Raw genomic sequence first — 17317 nt, 5'->3', positions numbered from 1 at the left:
GAAATCATAAAGTTAAAGGAGGGAGAGGAATAGTTCCAAGAAGAGTAGAAGTACTATTCCCAAGAAAAAGGGCAAACATAACTATAGGTTTAATGTTTTAAACATGTTGAATTTCAGGCCCTGTAATAAGCCAAGAAGATGTGACCAGTTAAAAATATTACTCACGGGTAAGAGACAATTTGTGTACATAACTGATTCTGATGAAACACATCATCTAACTTGAAATGTAAACTGTAAATTGTATATCATTTTACCCAAGATTACCTAGAACTCTAGTTTTCCAAACAATTTCGCACACTTCAAAATGTTTTTGTCCTATAGTAGAATGAACATTGTGAAATAAAACAAAAGAAAGGGTTGTGAATCACAGTTGCACTACCTTAAGCACAAAAAGCTTGATCTAGATTTCTCTCCTATTGGACAAGAGACCAGGTTATGGACTAGCAGGGCCTAAGGACCCCAAGATTTTTGGTCTCAGCAACTGAAATAATGGGGTTGCCACTAACTAAGCAGGGGAAGATAATGAGTTGGGCACGTTTGGCGTAAATTTGAGTTTTCTCTCAGACATTTAGGTGAAGATGTTCAGTAAGCTATTAGAAATGTGGGACTGGATTTCGAAAAAGCAATCTGGCATTTCAGTGTTAAGAGGTCCAGAATTAAAGGAAGAACCATCTGTAGTGTAGGCCCTGGTAGTTGGTATTTCTTTTTTGTAAAACAAGTGCCTGACTTCAGCTTTGGTTGCCTAGGCATCCACTTCTATGATGGCTATCTCAAATAAACAGGAATAGATAAAGAGCCAGCCACCTCCCCACCCTCCAGGTCTTTTGTTAATTTTAATAACTGACCATTTGGGCCACCTTTTTTCTCTTTTAGCACTTTAAATTCCCTCTATTATGTTTTAAATTCACCAATGCAGAGTGAGGCCTCAAGACCCTAGACCCCAGCCTTTACTCCAATAAAAGCAGGACCCCAGACTCAGCCCTCTCTCTCTCTATCTGTGGCCTCACTGGTGGCCCCAGGTGTGCAATGTAATTTCCAGAACCTATAATAATAAACTTTTTTTCCAAGTTCCCTGATGGTTATTGCTGAGGGTCGCTTGTAGTCATAATATGAAGCACAAGGGCTGGTCTGGCCACAACAGCAGATATCAATAGATTGAGATGGATGCAAAATACCCCCAAGCAGGCTGATGAAGGAGCCTTCAGAGTATAGGAGGAAAAGGAAGAGAATGTGGTGTTCTGAAAGGCGTTTGCATGGAAAACATCAACCAGAAGGGGAGAACCAGCTGTGACAGATGCAACTAAATGGTCACATCTACACTAATAAAAGAGAAACATGGTAATTGGCGTACGACCGCTACCCTTCCCACTGGCTAATCAGGGCAATATGCAAATTAACTGTCAGCCAAGATGGCGGCCGGCAGCCAGGCAGCTTGAAACTAACATGAGGCTTGCTTGCTTCAGTGACGGAGGAAACCAACGTTCCCCACCGGCAGCTGCAGGCCTCTGAGCGGGCAGTTTAAAACATTGTAACAAATACAGACGCTGAACAAAACTCCAGAAACCAGCTTTCAGCAAGCTGGGATCTCAGAGCTGGAGTTGATACAGAGTTTCGATTATAGAACCGAAACAAACCAGATACCTGCTTTCAGGAGCAGAGGCCTAAGAGCTGGAGCCTCAGAGCTAAAGCTGGCCCAGAATAAAAAAAAAAAAAAAGAAAAAAAGGAGCAGTTGGGAGCTTCAGTCCCAGCCTGAAAACAGCCCTCAGCCCCTCACCCAGACTGCCCAGGCACCCCAGTGGGGACCCCCACCCTGAAGGGTGTGTGACCAGCTGCAAACAGCCATCATCTCCTCACCCAGGCTGGCCAGGCACCCCAGTGGGGCCCCCCACCCTGATCCAGGACACCCTTCAGGGCAAACCAGCCGGCCCCCACCCATGCACCAGGGCTCTATTCTATATAGTAAAAGGGTAATATGCCTCCCAGCACTGGGATCAGCGGAGCCACGAGGCCTCCCGGCACCGGGATCAGCGTGACAGGGGGCAGCGCCCAAACACCCTGATCTCCCTGCGGCTCTGTGTGTGACAGGGGGCGGGGCCACAACCTCCCTATCCGCCCTGCTCTGTTCGTGACAGGGGAAAGCGCCCCAACCCCCTGATCGGCCCTGCTCTGTGGGTGATAGAAGGCGGCACCACACCCCCCCCCCGCCACCCACGGGCCCTGCTCTGTGTGTGACAGGGTAGAGCCATAACCTCCCCATTGGCCCTGCCCTGAGTGTGAGAGTGGCGGCGCCCCAACCCCCTGATTCGCCCTGCTCTGTGTGTGACAGGGGGCGGTGCCCCAACTCCCCTATTGGCCCTACTCTGTGAGTGACAGGGGGGAGCTCCTCAACCCCCTGATAGGCCCTGCTCTGTGCGTGACAGGGGGAGCTCCCCAACCCCCTGATCGGCCCTGCTATGTGCGTGACAGGGGGCAGCGCCCCAACTCCCTGATTGGCCCTGCTCTGAGCCCAACCAGGGGCTGCACCTAGGGATTGGGCCTGCCCTCTGCCACCCGGGAGCAGGCCTAAGCCAGCAGGTCATTATCTCCCAAGGGGTCCCAGACTTCGAGAGGGCACAGGCCGGGCTGAGGGACCACCCACCCCCCAACCCCCGAGTGCACAAATTTTTGTGCACCGGGCATCTAGTAAAAAATAACAGAGAATGAGCCATTGAATTTAGCAAAGTGGCTGCCATTGATAATCTCGACAGTTTCCATGGAGTGATAGGAACCAAAGACAAGAGATACACTTTAGCCATAAATCCCAACCGGAAAGACAGAAATTAAGTGGGACACTCTTCTGGAAATTAGGGGATGCATAAAACATAGCATGTTAGGACTCTGGATCATTCACCTTCATAATGTCCCATAAGCCACACCCCATCTCCCATACACAGCAACGACACCTGAGTGAGATAATCAGGAGTTGGGAAGTTGAGGGCTTGATAGACTGAGTATTAAATAAAGCTTACATTTAAATGAACAGATCGGACTAATGTGTTACTTTAGTTACTTTTTGTGCATGTGTGATGAGAACATGTAAGATCTACTCTTCTAGCAAATCTCATATATACAATGCAGTATTACTAACTATGGTCACCGTGATTAGATCCCTAGAACTTTGCAAATGAGACATCCACCCAAAAAGTATAATGATCATGGGAATAGAGTCAAAATAGGAGGACTCAGTAGTCAGAAACAAAGTCAAGTTGTAGTTGATTGGCAGAGGATAAAGCAAAATTAAGAATTTAGTTACATAGCTACAGTTCTTCTGCTGCTTCCGATACTTGCTTTTGTGTCCAATAAAGATCTACTTAAAAAGATCAGATGAGGTTTATATCTCACAATATTTTGGAAAGGGCATTAAGTATTAATAACCGAAGCACTGAAATCAGAGAGATTTTGGCTTGAGAACTAGCACTACCACTTAATCAGCTCTGTGAATCTGAGCCAGTTGCTCTTTGAACCTTGTTTTGTATCCTCATCTATAAAGTGAAGATAAGAATAGCATGTAACTTACTACATTGTTCTAGGAATTCAACAAGACAATGCAGATAAGGGTCTGTGTGCAGTGATTGCCCAAAGTAAATGCTCAATAGTTATTAGTTGTTATCATACACCATCCAGAAGGCGTCCCTTTACAGCCCCATCAGTGTCTTTCTTTCCTCAGTTATTTCTCTACCCCACTTAGAGCCCTCCCTAGATCTCATCAATGGTACTCTCATCAGCACCCTCAGTGGCCTGTGTCCTCTGTCCTTCCACCAGAGGTACTATGTTGACTCTCATTCTGAATTCATTGACTAGATACTGTTGAAGAAAAATCACATGATCATGCCAACAACAAGTCAAGTATGAGAAGCCATGTGTGTTCATTGGAGGGTATTTTAAAGGTTACTTAAGCAATAGGATACCTGGACTCAAGAGATTTAATTTTTTTGATGAGTAAAATCAAGTAAAGATTTTAAACTACATGTGGTATCTTGAGAAATTTTTGGTCTCTAATGGTGGAGACTTTAAAATAACTTGTTTATAGAAAATCAATAGATGTGCCCTATGACTGTACACACTGAAAGCTAGTTCTTTGTTCTTAACAAAATTGTGGTGACCTGGAGACCGAGGTTAAGCGTTGTGGTTTGATCATCATTGTAAGGTAGAATCATAGCTAGATCTCTGAGAATATTGACTTGATTTCTTGGTTGGTTTTTTGTTGTTGTTTTCTTTTGTTTGTTTGTTTTACGTTTTGAGGATTGCTTGCAGAAGATAAGGCACAGGAGACAGGCAGCTTTTCTGAGCAGGACTGCTTCAAGGCCCAGAAGACATAGTGAAGAGAGACTTTCTCTGAGGTTCTTATAGAATCCAACAATGCCCTGCCCCCCCACTTTGGGAGCTGCAGTTATAAAAACGTGGGTATAATGCACCACATCCATCAGTCATAGCAACAGGAGGTCTTCCTCAGACATCTTTGATGTCTGTAGTTGTTAGCTGGGGAAGCGACAACAAGAAAGAAGAATGTGAAAATGTCATACTGGGAAAGTGACAGTGTGGAAACTAGCAGACATAATTGTGGAATACTTTGATGCTGAGGTCTTGTAAACATATGCAAGGGGCTCTGTAGTTCAGGTGCTAATATAAGAGCTCTAATTTTATATAAATAGGATGGGTGAGGAATTCTTCCAACCTCCTTATATTACAAATTTAAAATATGATTCAGCTCTGGCCAGTGTTTCTCAGTGGTTAGAGCGTCAGCCTACACACAGAAGGGTCGAGGGTTCAATTTCCTGTCAAGGGCACGTACCTGGGTTGCAGGTTTGATCTCTGCCCAGGTCCAGGTGCGTGTGGGTGGCAACCACTGGATGTGTCTCTCTCACTTCGATGTTTCTCTCTCTCTTTCTCCACTCTCTTTAAAATGCAATGGAAAAAAATATCCTCAGGTGAGGATTAACAAAAATATATAAATAAATAAATAAATAAATAAATAAATAAATAAATAAATAAATAAAATATGATACATACTCTTTAGGTGTCTTGATCAAGATTATTAAGGGAAAGTGACTTATGGATCAATATTTTTAATTATGTAATAAGTTATAATAATATAGTCTGGAAAAGTAAAAATGTGCTTGGACTGAGAAAGTAAATATCTTCCTTACCTTTCATCAATCCAGAATCAGAACTTTAGATAAAGCAAGGTACAAATTTATCAGAAAACAATACTTCTCACAAATACACGTTGCTGCTATAAAATGCTATAATAGCCCAATTCTTGGAGTGACTATTTATTGAGAAATCTTCTCTAAAATTACAGACTACCAGAGTATCATTAAAATTATTTCAGTAAGAATAAAACATCCCACTCTTGTCTGAAGGAGTTAAGTCATATGACACAGAGAAGCAGCCTTGATTTATAGTCCACAAGCAGAGTTTCAGGTAGCATAACATTTGACATCTTTTTTTTTAATTTATTGATTTTTATCCATTTCAAGTTTATGTTGGTCTATGATAATGGCATATGGATCCAATATTTTTTTCAATTTGACCCAACCACCATCTATTGAAATATCCTTTTTATTTTTATTTATTTATTTATTTTTTAGATTCTTAATCTTTTTTTTTTATTATTGCTTAAAGTATTACAAAGGGTATTACATATGTGTCCATTTTATCCCCCCGCCCTAGACAGTCCCCTAGCCTCCCCTATGCCCCAGTGTCTTATGTCCATTGGTTATGCTTCTATGCATGCATACAAGTCCTTTAGTTGATCTCTTATCCCCCTACCTCCTGCCCCCCTCCAAAAAATTTTCTTGATTTCAGAGAGGACTGAAAAGGGAGAGAGATAGAAATATCAATGATGAGAGAGACACATTGATTGGTTGCCTCCTACATGCACCCTGACCAGGACCTGGGATTGAGCCTGCATCCTAAGCACATGCCCTTGACTGGAATCAAACCTGGGACCCTTCAGTCCACAGTGCAACACTCTATCCACTGAGCAAAACTGGCTAGGACATCTTGATTTTGTTTCCAAGAAAGCAGAATCATGGGTCCATCTCACAGTCTAGAACCAATGTTGACCCCTTTATATACAACTCTATTTTTCTTTGAGCCCTTCAAAACACTTCATTTACACTGCACCTAAACTCCACCTTTTTGCAAAGTCCTACAACAGCTCTCTTCCTTTCTTTGGTGAAACACCCCACAGTGAGTTAGTAAACCTGACTTAGTTGTTCTATAGGTTTGTCTCTCATAGTCTCAGGCTGATTGGGCTAGGAAAAGATCATGTCTTATATTTTAAATGTCCCTTTAAGCACATTTAATTATGTGTGTTATATTCTCTTCCATAGGCAGAAGTAACAGACTAATCTAATTACAGACCAAAGGATGTTTATAGCATAAAAGTTTCCATCCTACAAATATAGAAAGTTCTTGAGACCAAAGAGGAAAAAAAAACCACTCTTTAAATTAAAAAAATTACACACAGATGGCTTTCTTCCACTTTATGACGACTCGGGCTGTACCTCTTATAATAAATACAACAGTGATCAAAAAGAGGGCTTTTTTTTCCTCCTTAGTAATATAACCAAGCAAGCAACATGACAATGACCACTGCATCACTTGAGAGAGACTGAAAAACTTGAAATATTTATGAACCTCCAAACCTCCTTCCAGGGCCTTATTCTTGACCTATGACCTTGTTTTCTGTTTCACAGAGAAGCTGCTACTGCACCAATATACTGTGACTATTGACGATCTCTGAATCTAACAAGGGCTATTCTCTCTCCTGTTGCCCTAGATCAGGGGTGGGAAACCTTTTTGTGAGTGCGTGCCAAAACCAGCAAAATCTCTGACTCAAAATTCTAATTTTTTGAGAACATGTTATGCCTACTTGATATCTCTTAAGGTGTACATATGTGAAGAACCTTGAAGAAATAATAAAATTCATTCAAGCGACAAAAACACAGTATATGATGATGAAAAATACATTTATTTTTTAATGTATACATGTACACTGACAGTCTGACAGAAAACTTTATGACTCCCATTTGATATTATCAGTGGGACTTTTGCTGCTGCATCACTGATGACAGAGAATTTACATCAGGTTTATATTTTGTGACCTTCAGAGATATGCATGAGCTATTACTTTCATCCTATGGAGTTGGACTACTCCTATTATGAGACTTAACAAAATTAATCACTGAGAACAAAGATGCACAAGTGTATGTGGATGAAAACATGGAGAGTAACACTGTTGCAAAGTTTTTTAAACAGAAAAAATTTTCTGGAATGGCATTCCAAGTCCTCAATAGTTCGTTTCGACACTATTGAAATTGCTCTTCCTCTCTCTCCTCAATCCATGTCTATGGTCTTTAAGATAACTTGTTATGTAAAATTATTTATTTATCTAAGATGCACCTACACTGAATTTATCTGAAAAATAAAAAAGTCGATATTAAGAAAAAAATTGTAAATGGAAAATTATAAGAGAGGTTTTCGCGTGTCAGCAAAAGTTACTGGCATGCCATGTTTGGCATGCATGCCAGGGGTTGCCCACCCCTGCCCTAGATCCTATCTGTTTGCACTCACAGGAGGACATCACTCTAGTAATTCTCCTTTTTCTTCCTCCTAGACAGCATCCAAGACAGCTCACAATGATCCTCAGCTCCTGGTAGCCACGCCATTATATAATCTCTTCTCACACTAAATCAGGGGTTAACTGCGTAATCAATAGAATATGGCAGAAGTGATGGTGTGTGACCTCAGATGCTAGGTCATAAAAGAGAATGACACTTCCACCTTCTTGGATTTCTCACCCTGGGGAAATCCACACCATGTCATAACACTCAAGCAGTCCCCTGGAAAGGACCCTCTGAAGAGGAAATGAGGTCTCCCATCAGCAGCTACAGCCAACTTGCCAGCCATGTGAGTAAGCCACCTAGCCCCAGACACATCCTTCCTTCAGATGATTAGAACTTCAGCCAGCTTTCTGAGAGACTCTGAGAACCCCTACCCCAATTGCTCTCAAATTCTTGACTCACAGAAACTGTGTGAGAGAGTAATTTTTAAGCCACTACATTTTGGGATCATCTTTTTCAGTATTGTGTTGGTTATTTTGGGTCTTTTGCCTCTCCATATAAACTTTAGAATCAGTTTGTCAATATTCACAAAGTAACTTGTTAGTATGTTAATTGAGATTGCATTGAATCTACAGATCAAGTTGGAAAGAAGTGACATCTTAATACTGCCTTGTATCTATGAACATAGAATATCTATTTAGTTATTTAATTTTGTTTATCACAACTTTATAGTTTTCCTCAGATACATCTTGTACAAGGTTTCCCCGTTTAAAGGTAGAGCATCCCTATGAAAACTTTCATAAACCTAAATGGCATAAAGTGAAGAGTACCCCTCACTTTTTGAAAGTTTGCTTTACACCACTTTGTTTTTCAAAAGGCCTATAATAGTATCTGTTTTACTAACCAAAATAAATTCAAAGAGGATTTTTATTGTTACAAGAAAAGCCATTACCATACTAATAAGGACTTTTGTAGAAGCAAAGTGCCATAATGTGCATTTTGTTAGATTTATACCTGAATATTTCATTGTTTAATGCTAATGTAAATGTTACTGTGTTTTGAATTTCTATCTTCATTGTTTATTGCTGGTATATAGGGAAACAACAGTCTGTTATGTACTAACTTTGTATCCCGCAGCCTTGCTATAATTGCTTATCAGTTCCAGGAGTTATTTTTGGCAGTTGTTTGGGATTTACTATATGGGCAATCATATCACTTGTCAAGTAAGACATTTTCATTACTTTCTTGCCAATTTGCATTCCTTTTATTACTTTTCCTTGCCTTACTATATTAGTTAGTACTTGTAATATGTTGTTGAAAAGCAGTGGTGAGAGGGGCCATCTTTGTCATGCTCCTGGTATGAGTTGCTTGCCATTAAACAGGAGGTTAGGTGTAGATTTTTGCTAGATATTCTTTATCAAGCTGAGGAAGTTCCCCGGTATTCTAGTTTGTTGAGCATTTTTTAACATTATGAGTGGATGTTGGATTTTGTCGAATGCTTTCTCTGCATCTATTGATATAATTGTGTGATTTTTCTTTATTATATTTTTATGTATTTCATAAAGGAAGGGAGAGATAGAAACATCAATGATGAGAGAGAATCATTGACTGGCTGTCTCCTGCATGCCTCCCACTAAGGATCGAGCCCACAACCCAAACATGTATCCTGACTGGGAACTGAAAAATGACTTCCTAGTTCATAGATCGATGCTCAACCTCCGATTGAGGCAGATGGTGTGATTTTTCTATTTTAGCCTGTTGATGTGATGGATTGCATTCATTGATTTTTTCAGTGTTGAACCAGCCTTCCAACTCGGGGATAAATCTTACTTGGTCATTGTGTACAATTCTTTATTTTTAAAATTTATCTTTATTGTTGAAAGTACCACAGATGAACCCTTTTTTCCCCCATTGACCCCTTCCTCCCCATTCCTGCCCCCTCCCCAGGCCTTCACCACACTATTGTCTGTGTCCATGGGTTATGCATATATGCATGTAAATTATTTGTTTAATCTCTTCCCACCCTAACCCCTCTTCCTTCTGAGAGTCATCAGTCTGTTGTTGCATGCTTTCATGTCTCTGGATCTGCTTTGTTTGTCAGTTTATTTTGTTCATTAGATTCCACATATATGTAAGATCACGTGATATTTGTCTCTCTCTGACTGGTTTATTTAGCTGATCATAATAATCTCCAGGTCCCTTCATGTTGTTTCAAAGGATAATAGAGCTCTCTTTCTTTTTTACAGCTACATAGTATTTCATTGTGTAAATTTTCTACTCATTTACTGATGGGTAGTTGGGCTGTTTCCAGACATTAGCTATGTACAATTCTTTCTATACATAGCTGGCTTTTTTTTTGCTAATATTTTGTTGAGAAATTCAGCATCGATGTTCTGCATTTTTCCCCTTGTAATATCTTTATCTAGTTTTAATGTTAGGCTACTGCTGGCCTCATAGAATGAGTTAGGAAGTGTTTCTGTTTTTTGGGAGAGATTACAGCTAATTGGTATAATTTCTTCCTTAAATATTTGATAGAATTCGCCAGTGAATTTACCTGGGCCTGGTACTTTCTGTTTCAGAAGGCTATTAATTATCAATTCAATTTTTTAAATATAGGTCTTTTCAGATTGTCTATTTTTCATTGGGTGAGTTTTGGCTTACTATTTCTTTCAAGCTATAATCACCTAATACACTGCTGCTAGGATTGGTTCATTTTATATAGGTGATCATGTGTGGGCATAGCTTTGTTTGTAACATGCCTTTATTATTCTTTTGATATCCATAGTGTCAGTAGCTCTTTGATTTCTAATAATATTTGTGTTATCCTTTTTTTTTCAAGTTAGCCTGGCTAAAAGTTTATCAATTTTATTAAACTTTTCAGATAAGGAATGTTTTTGTTTCATTAATTTTCTGTATTGATTTTCTGTTTTAATTTCCTTGATTTCTTTTATTTTGTTCTACTTATTTTGGATTTAATTTGGGATTTTTTTGTTGTTGTTGTTTCTAGTTTTTTACATGGAAACTTCTATTACTGATTTTAGAGCTTTATTTTCTAATATGTGCATTCTATGCTATAAATTTTCTCTAAGCACTGATTTCACTGCATCTCACAAATTTGATTAAATAGTATTTTCATTTTCATTTACTTTGAAATATATTTTGTTTTAAGAACTCTTCTTTAATCCATGAGTTATTTAGTGGTGTGTTTTTAAAATTTCCAATAGTTTGGGATTTTTCAGATGTCTTTCTGTTATTTCTAGTTTAATTTCATTGTGGTCTAAGAGCATACTTTGTATGATGTCGATTTTTTTTAATTTTTAAAGATGTGTTTTATAGCCAGAATGTAGTCTATCTTGGCTAATGTTCTATGTGAGTTGGGGAGAATGTTTAGTCACCTGTGGTTGGATGAAGTATTATATAACTGCCAATTAGATCCAGATGATGATGGTGCTAGGCAGTTTAGCTAGATCCCTACTGATTTTCTGCCTGCTGGATCTGTCAATTACTAACAAAAGGGGATTGAAGACTCCAGCTATGGTCATGGATTTGCGTCTCTTTCTCCTTACAGTTTTATCTGTTTTGTCTCATTTATTTTGATACTCTGTGTGAGGTACATACACAGGATTATAATGTCTTCTTGGAGAGTTGACATCTTTATCATTATGTAATGCCCCTCTTTATCCCTGATGGTTTCCTGTTCTGAGTCTGAGAAAAAAATCAGCTTTGCCTAAAATTAAAATAGCTATTCAAGCTTTCTTTTGATTAATAGTAGCATGGTATATCTTTCTCCATCCCTTTTAATCTGTCTTTAAAATTAAACTGAATTTTTTTAGACAAAATGTCCTTGGGTTCTATCTTTTATTAACCCTGTCAGTCTTTATCTTTTAATTGGTATATTTAGACCATTCACATTTAAAGTGATTCTTGATAGAACTGGATTAATATCTACCACCTACTGATTTCTATTCATTTTCTTTGTTTCCCTTTTTGCCTTCTATTTTTCTGCTTTCTCTTGTTTTAATTAATATTTTATATCATTCTATTTTCTCTTTTCTCTTAGCATGTCACTTATAATTCTCTTAAATTTTTATTTTTGATTTTTAGAAATTACCCTAGAGTTTGCGGTATATATTTAAATCCACTTTCAATAACATGATACCTTTCCTAGGTAGTTCAGGTAATTTATTATAGGCTATTCCCAATTCTTCTTCCTCCTGTCCCTTATAACATTGCTGTCACTCATTTCACTATTTAAGCTATAAATCGCCTAATATACTGCTGCTAATTATTTATAGTCATCCATTAGATCAATTAAGAATAGAAAAGTTGTTTACTTCCATTTATTATTTTCTAGTGTTCTTTTCTTCATGTAGATCCAAGTTTCTGACCTGTACCATGTTCCTTTCTCTATTAAGAACTTCTTTTAACATTTCTTCCAACACATGTCTACTGGTGAATAATTTCCTCAGTTTTGTTTGCCTGAGAAGTCTTTATTTCCCATTCACTTTAAAATAATAATTACACTGGATACAGAATTCTAACAGCGGATTTTCTTTCAACACTCTAAATATCTCTCTCCATTCTCTCTTGCTTGCATGGTTCCCAAAGAAAAGTCTGATGTAATTCTTCTCTCTGCTACTCTATAGGTAAGGTATCTTTTTCCTCAGGCTTGTTTCAGTATTTTTCTTTGTTTGATTTTCTGAAATTTGAATATGATGGGCCTTCCTGTAGATTTTTTTTTTTTTATCCTATTTGGGTTCTAAGAGCTTTCTGGAACTGTGGTTTGGTATGCCATTAATTTTCTAAAATTGCCAGCCATTATTACTTCAAATATTTCTTCTCCTTTCTCTCTTTTTCCCCCCCTGGCATTCCCATTGCCTATGTGTTACACTTTTTTAATTTTTTCATAATTCTTGAATATTCTATTTCTTTTATTTTAAATTCTAATTTCTCTTTACATTTAAATTTAGCAAGTTTTTATTGACATATATTTAAGCTCACTCATTATGTTTCAGTTGTGAAAGGCATTCTTCATTTCTGGTGCAGTGTTTTATGTGTTTTAGCATTTTTTTTTTTGATTCTTGGAGTTTTCAACTCTGTGAATATTATACATCTGTTCTTAAATGCTGTCCATTTTTTTTTCCCAATAGAGCTCTTAGCATGTTAATTATAGCTATTTTAAATTCCCAGTATAATAATTCCAAAGTCTCTACCATATCTGAGTCTGGTTCTGATGTTTGCTTTATCTCATCAGACTGCATTTTTTTTCTTGCCTTTTATTACACCTTGTAATTTTTTTGTTGAAAGCCAGACATGATATATTGGATAATAAGAACTAAGATAAATAGGCCTCTAGTGTGAGGTTTTATGTTTATCTGGCAAGGAGCTTGACTGTGTCTAATGTTTGCTCTAGCTGTAGGCGTCACAGGCTTCAGTTTCCTTTCATGTCCTTTTCTTAGAAACTCCTTTTAAACAGTGTGTCTTGCAGATCTCTCAGTTGCAATGCACTGTCATTATCCCGGAGCCCCTTTACTATGGTCATAAAGTATTGGGGAATTTTATGATTAAATCTCCATTTTTAGTGAGCTGGCATTAGTGGGCGGTGACCTTCAGAAGAGTTTCTTAACCATGCCAGCAGGTAGAAAGGCAAAAAGGGGCTCAAGCTGTCTAATTGCTCTTCCTCTAGGTCAGATGACACTTTCATGAAGAAGTTTCCCTGAGGGCTCACCTTTGTTTCAGAAAACTGAAGGCACTGGATGGATTTCAAAACGACTGCCCTTTCCCTCCCCTTGCCAGAAGCAAGAGGGCGTTTTTCTCTGATCTTCACTGTGAGAACCTCAAGTGGCTTCTGGAGGTAAGACCCGAGAGAGTGTGGATGCTCCCCTAAGACTGGGCCCTGCTTCCCCAGGTTTTCAATGCTTGACTGAGTCCACATTCAGTCTCCAGCAATTCACCGGCTGCTGTTTAAGTGCCCTCTACCCATTACTGGCTCCTAGTAAGCTGGGATTCCTTGCATTCACCCATGTCTTCAGTGTTCAGGACAGTGATTTGTCCCGTGACCCTAATTCTCTGATGGATGTAATAAAAATTGTTGATTTTCAGTCTGTTTAGCTTTTTTTCTTACTGAGATGACAGAAGTGACAACTTTCAAGATCTTCAAATGTTAGAACAGAAACCAGAAGTCTTCATAATATTTTTTATATACATTATATCTTTTTGACTACATTAAAGGGAGAGGTATACAGATCTTAATGATTGACATTTTACATATTAAAAAAAAAACTTAGGTGAAACTAACCTTGATCTTCTAGTGCCTGCTAAGAGTCTTCCAACAAAGATCGTTATGTTTAGGCATTAATACATATGAACCAACTTGAAAGAAAATTTTCAGTTTAAGGAGCATGATATGAAAAGGACTGAACTGGAATATCCTGTTACAAATATCCTCAAGCCTAACTTAGCCCCAGTTCACTTTTAGGTTTTAAGAAACTCACAACAATGGGAGCCTCAATTTCTTAATGTGAATCTGAAGCAAGAACAAACCACATGATCACTGAGGTCTCTTATAACCACAAAGTGAAACCATTGTATTTAGGCCCTATATTTTTTGGAAGAGAGTTTGTATATGTGCGTATCTGGGGTATGCATGTGTGGAAAGGGAAACTTCAGATTTCTTTCTGAACTGCTGAATTAATCCCTACCCTTAAATGAAAAGCCTTCGCGTCTTTAATTCTTTAAAGGACATGGCACTGTAGCTTCTCATCTCCTGTTTAAAGAGGGCTTCCTTCCAGGACACCTCATCTTTGGGCAGTCCTTATGTTTTCTCCTTCTTGCAACTCTACCACCACTACTAACCTCGGATTGTCTCAGTTAAATGTCACTTCCTCAGAGAGACTTTCTTTGAACCCTTAACCAGTGGTTCTCAACCTTCCTAATGCCACAACCCTTAATACAGTTCCTCATGTTGTGGTGACCCCCAATTTCATTGTTACAAATTGAACATAATTAAAGCATAGTAATTAATCACAAAAACAATATGTAATTATATATGTGTTTTCCGATGGTCTTAGGCGACCCTTGTGAAAGGGTCGTTCGACCACCAAAGGCAGCGGTTCTCAACATGTGTGTTGAGACCCTTTTGGCAGTCAAAGGACCCTTTCACAGGGATCGCCTAAGACCATCCTGCATATCAGATATTTACATTATGATTCATAACAGTACCAACATTACAGTTATGAAGTAGCAACGAAAATAATTTTATGGTTGGGTCACAACATGAGGAACTGTATTTAAAGGGCCAGAAGGTTGAGAACCACTACCCAAAGGGGTCGCGACCCACAGGTTGAGAACCGCTGCAACTAAGGCAGGATGCAGCACTTTCCCTTTCTGAATTTATTTGCTCATATCTGCGTCCCTTGTTATTCTGGAACCTACATGAAAGGTAGGAACCTGTGGCGGTCACTGCTGCACTCAGAGCTAACAATCTACAACGGTGCTGTTTGCCAGAACTCTGCAATGGTAGGAATCTGTAATCTGTACAGGTGGATTGTGTCCAGGACAAGTGTCTAGGACAAGTGAACAACTACCTCTCGGTGCATGGGATGATGTTCAACCACCTGAGCCACACCGGCCAGGGTGAACTACTGAGTTTTTAATTCTAATATAAATTTAAATACAGTGGGGCCTTGACTTACGAGTTTAATTCGTTCCGTGACGGAGCTCGTAACAAATTACTCGTATGTCAAGTCTTAAAGTGAACAAGTGAGACACGTGATGCTGGGCTGATGTTGTGGCGTTCACTGTGACGTTCACTGCGCCAACTAGCGGTGGGGTATCTGAAGCTGGCTCGTAACCCGAATTTTAGCTCACAACTCAAAGAAAAAATCGACCAAGAGACAGCTCGTATCTCGAAAAACTCATTAGTCGGGACACTCGTAAGTCAAGGCCCCACTGTAGTCATATGCAGTCTGTGGCTACATATCAGAAAATGAGAAACTAGTGCAATATTTCTTAAAGTCTAAACCAGGAGTGGGCAAACTTTTTGACTCGAGGGCCACAATGGGTTCTTAAACTGGACCGGAGGGCCGGAACAAAAGCATGGATGGAGTGTTTGTGTGAACTAATATAAATTCAAAGTAAACATCATTACATAAAAGGGTACGGTCTTTTTTTTCAATAGTTTTATTCATTTCAAACGGGCCGGATCCGGCCCGCGGGCCGTAGTTTGCCCACGGCTGGCTCTAAACCAAGATGTCAGGAATCTGCATTTCAACCCACTCCCCCTCAATATATTGATTCTTACTATCAATATCATCTGACAACTATTAATTTAGAATGTGATTGTCACAGAGGAGGTTTGAAAAGAAAATGATTCTTGAGCCACACCCCTAGAGATCCTATTGCAGTGGGTCTGGTGTGGGGTCCAGGTATCAATATTTTAAAAACAAACAAACAAATATATAAATAAAACAAAAAACCTCCCCAGCAATTGTAGCGTGTAGTCAGGTTTGAGAAGACTAGAACATATGTTCTCCTGTGGTACTCAGCACATAGTAGATAAATGCGTGGGTAAATGGTCTGGTGCACTGATAAAGGATTAGTGATTACCAGCGAAATCTTACAAGAGAGGTCAGTGACACTGAGCCGTTCAGATGAATTTCTGGGTATTCAGTGGGGGAAAAAAAAATCCAGCTTCAGATAATCTTCCACAACTGTGTGAAATTCCTTGGCCTTTGGTTTTATCCATAAATAGTACAAATAATACCTAGTTCTGTGATGTTTAGAGAGAGTGACATGCTCAGAGTTCCCTGAAAAATCACCTCTTCAAATACACAAAAGCCTTTCTAATTTGCAGGTGGATTGGCAAAGGGCTTGAGGACTCACCTGAGTCACATGACCACGCACTCTGGCACGGACGCTGAAGGAGGGTGCTCCCTACCCTGCTGCTCTCAGGCAAGACCTTTGGATCACTTCTAATAGAGCCTCCCTCCCCCTCCAGCCAGGAAGCAAAGTCTGGCCAGGCCACCAGGAGAGCCTAAGGAATAGGGTCTCCAGTGTAAGAGCCCTTCCCTCTCCTTCCTTCTCCTCCCCACCCCTCCCCACCCCGCTCCTCTACCCCTGCCCTGTGCTTACTAGTAGGTAACTGTCCGAGAAGGAAGTAGAGGCTGGTGAGGTGCCTGGAGGGCAGAAGGAATGAGGTTGGCGCAGGCTCCGCACCAGCAGCCAGCACCTGTGGAGGCGGATCATGATGGGTTGCTGAGCAGGTGGGAGTTTAGCCGCTAGCCCTGAGCGCAGTGAGTACAGCATCTCAAAGGAAATCCAAGTAACTTTGCAAGGGAGTTGTCTCATGATGTTTCAAAATGTGCCCATGAGTAAAAAGAAAAATCAAAGCTCAGAATAAATATGTTGAAGCCCTGCTAATTTTAGCCAAGACACTGGCAGAAGTTAGCAGATTAGAGGAAATGAACATGAAACTAAAACTAAAATGTTAGTTGAAGTGGAACAAACAGTATGGATCAGACCATAGCAAATACCAACAACAAAAGGTCTGCATAGAAGTTAAAATTGCTAGGAGACATGTAGAGGAAAAGTATTTACCAATAAATGAAACAAAAGTACTAGAACAAAAATTAATGAATATAGTTTAATAGAGTAGCAGTGGACATTTAAAAGTAAAAATTAAATCAGATGCTTAAACCTCAGACAG

The 17317-nt window shown here is 39.4% G+C and overlaps 1 long non-coding RNA gene across 1 annotated transcript; it reads left to right on the top strand.

Annotated features, from left to right (window-relative positions):
* Positions 1-7680: 7680 nt before the first annotated feature.
* Positions 7681-17019, top strand: LOC118659351. Its single transcript, XR_004968499.1, has 3 exons — positions 7681-7957; positions 13298-13465; positions 16466-17019. It is a non-coding gene; the product is annotated as an uncharacterized LOC118659351 (long non-coding RNA).
* Positions 17020-17317: the final 298 nt, after the last annotated feature.

Source organism: Myotis myotis, unplaced genomic scaffold, assembly GCF_014108235.1.
Source record: "Myotis myotis isolate mMyoMyo1 unplaced genomic scaffold, mMyoMyo1.p scaffold_m19_p_6, whole genome shotgun sequence".
NCBI lineage: Eukaryota > Metazoa > Chordata > Mammalia > Chiroptera > Vespertilionidae > Myotis > Myotis myotis.
The sequence above is the reverse complement of the archived record's forward strand: the minus strand, read 5'-3'. Positions and strand labels throughout refer to the sequence as shown.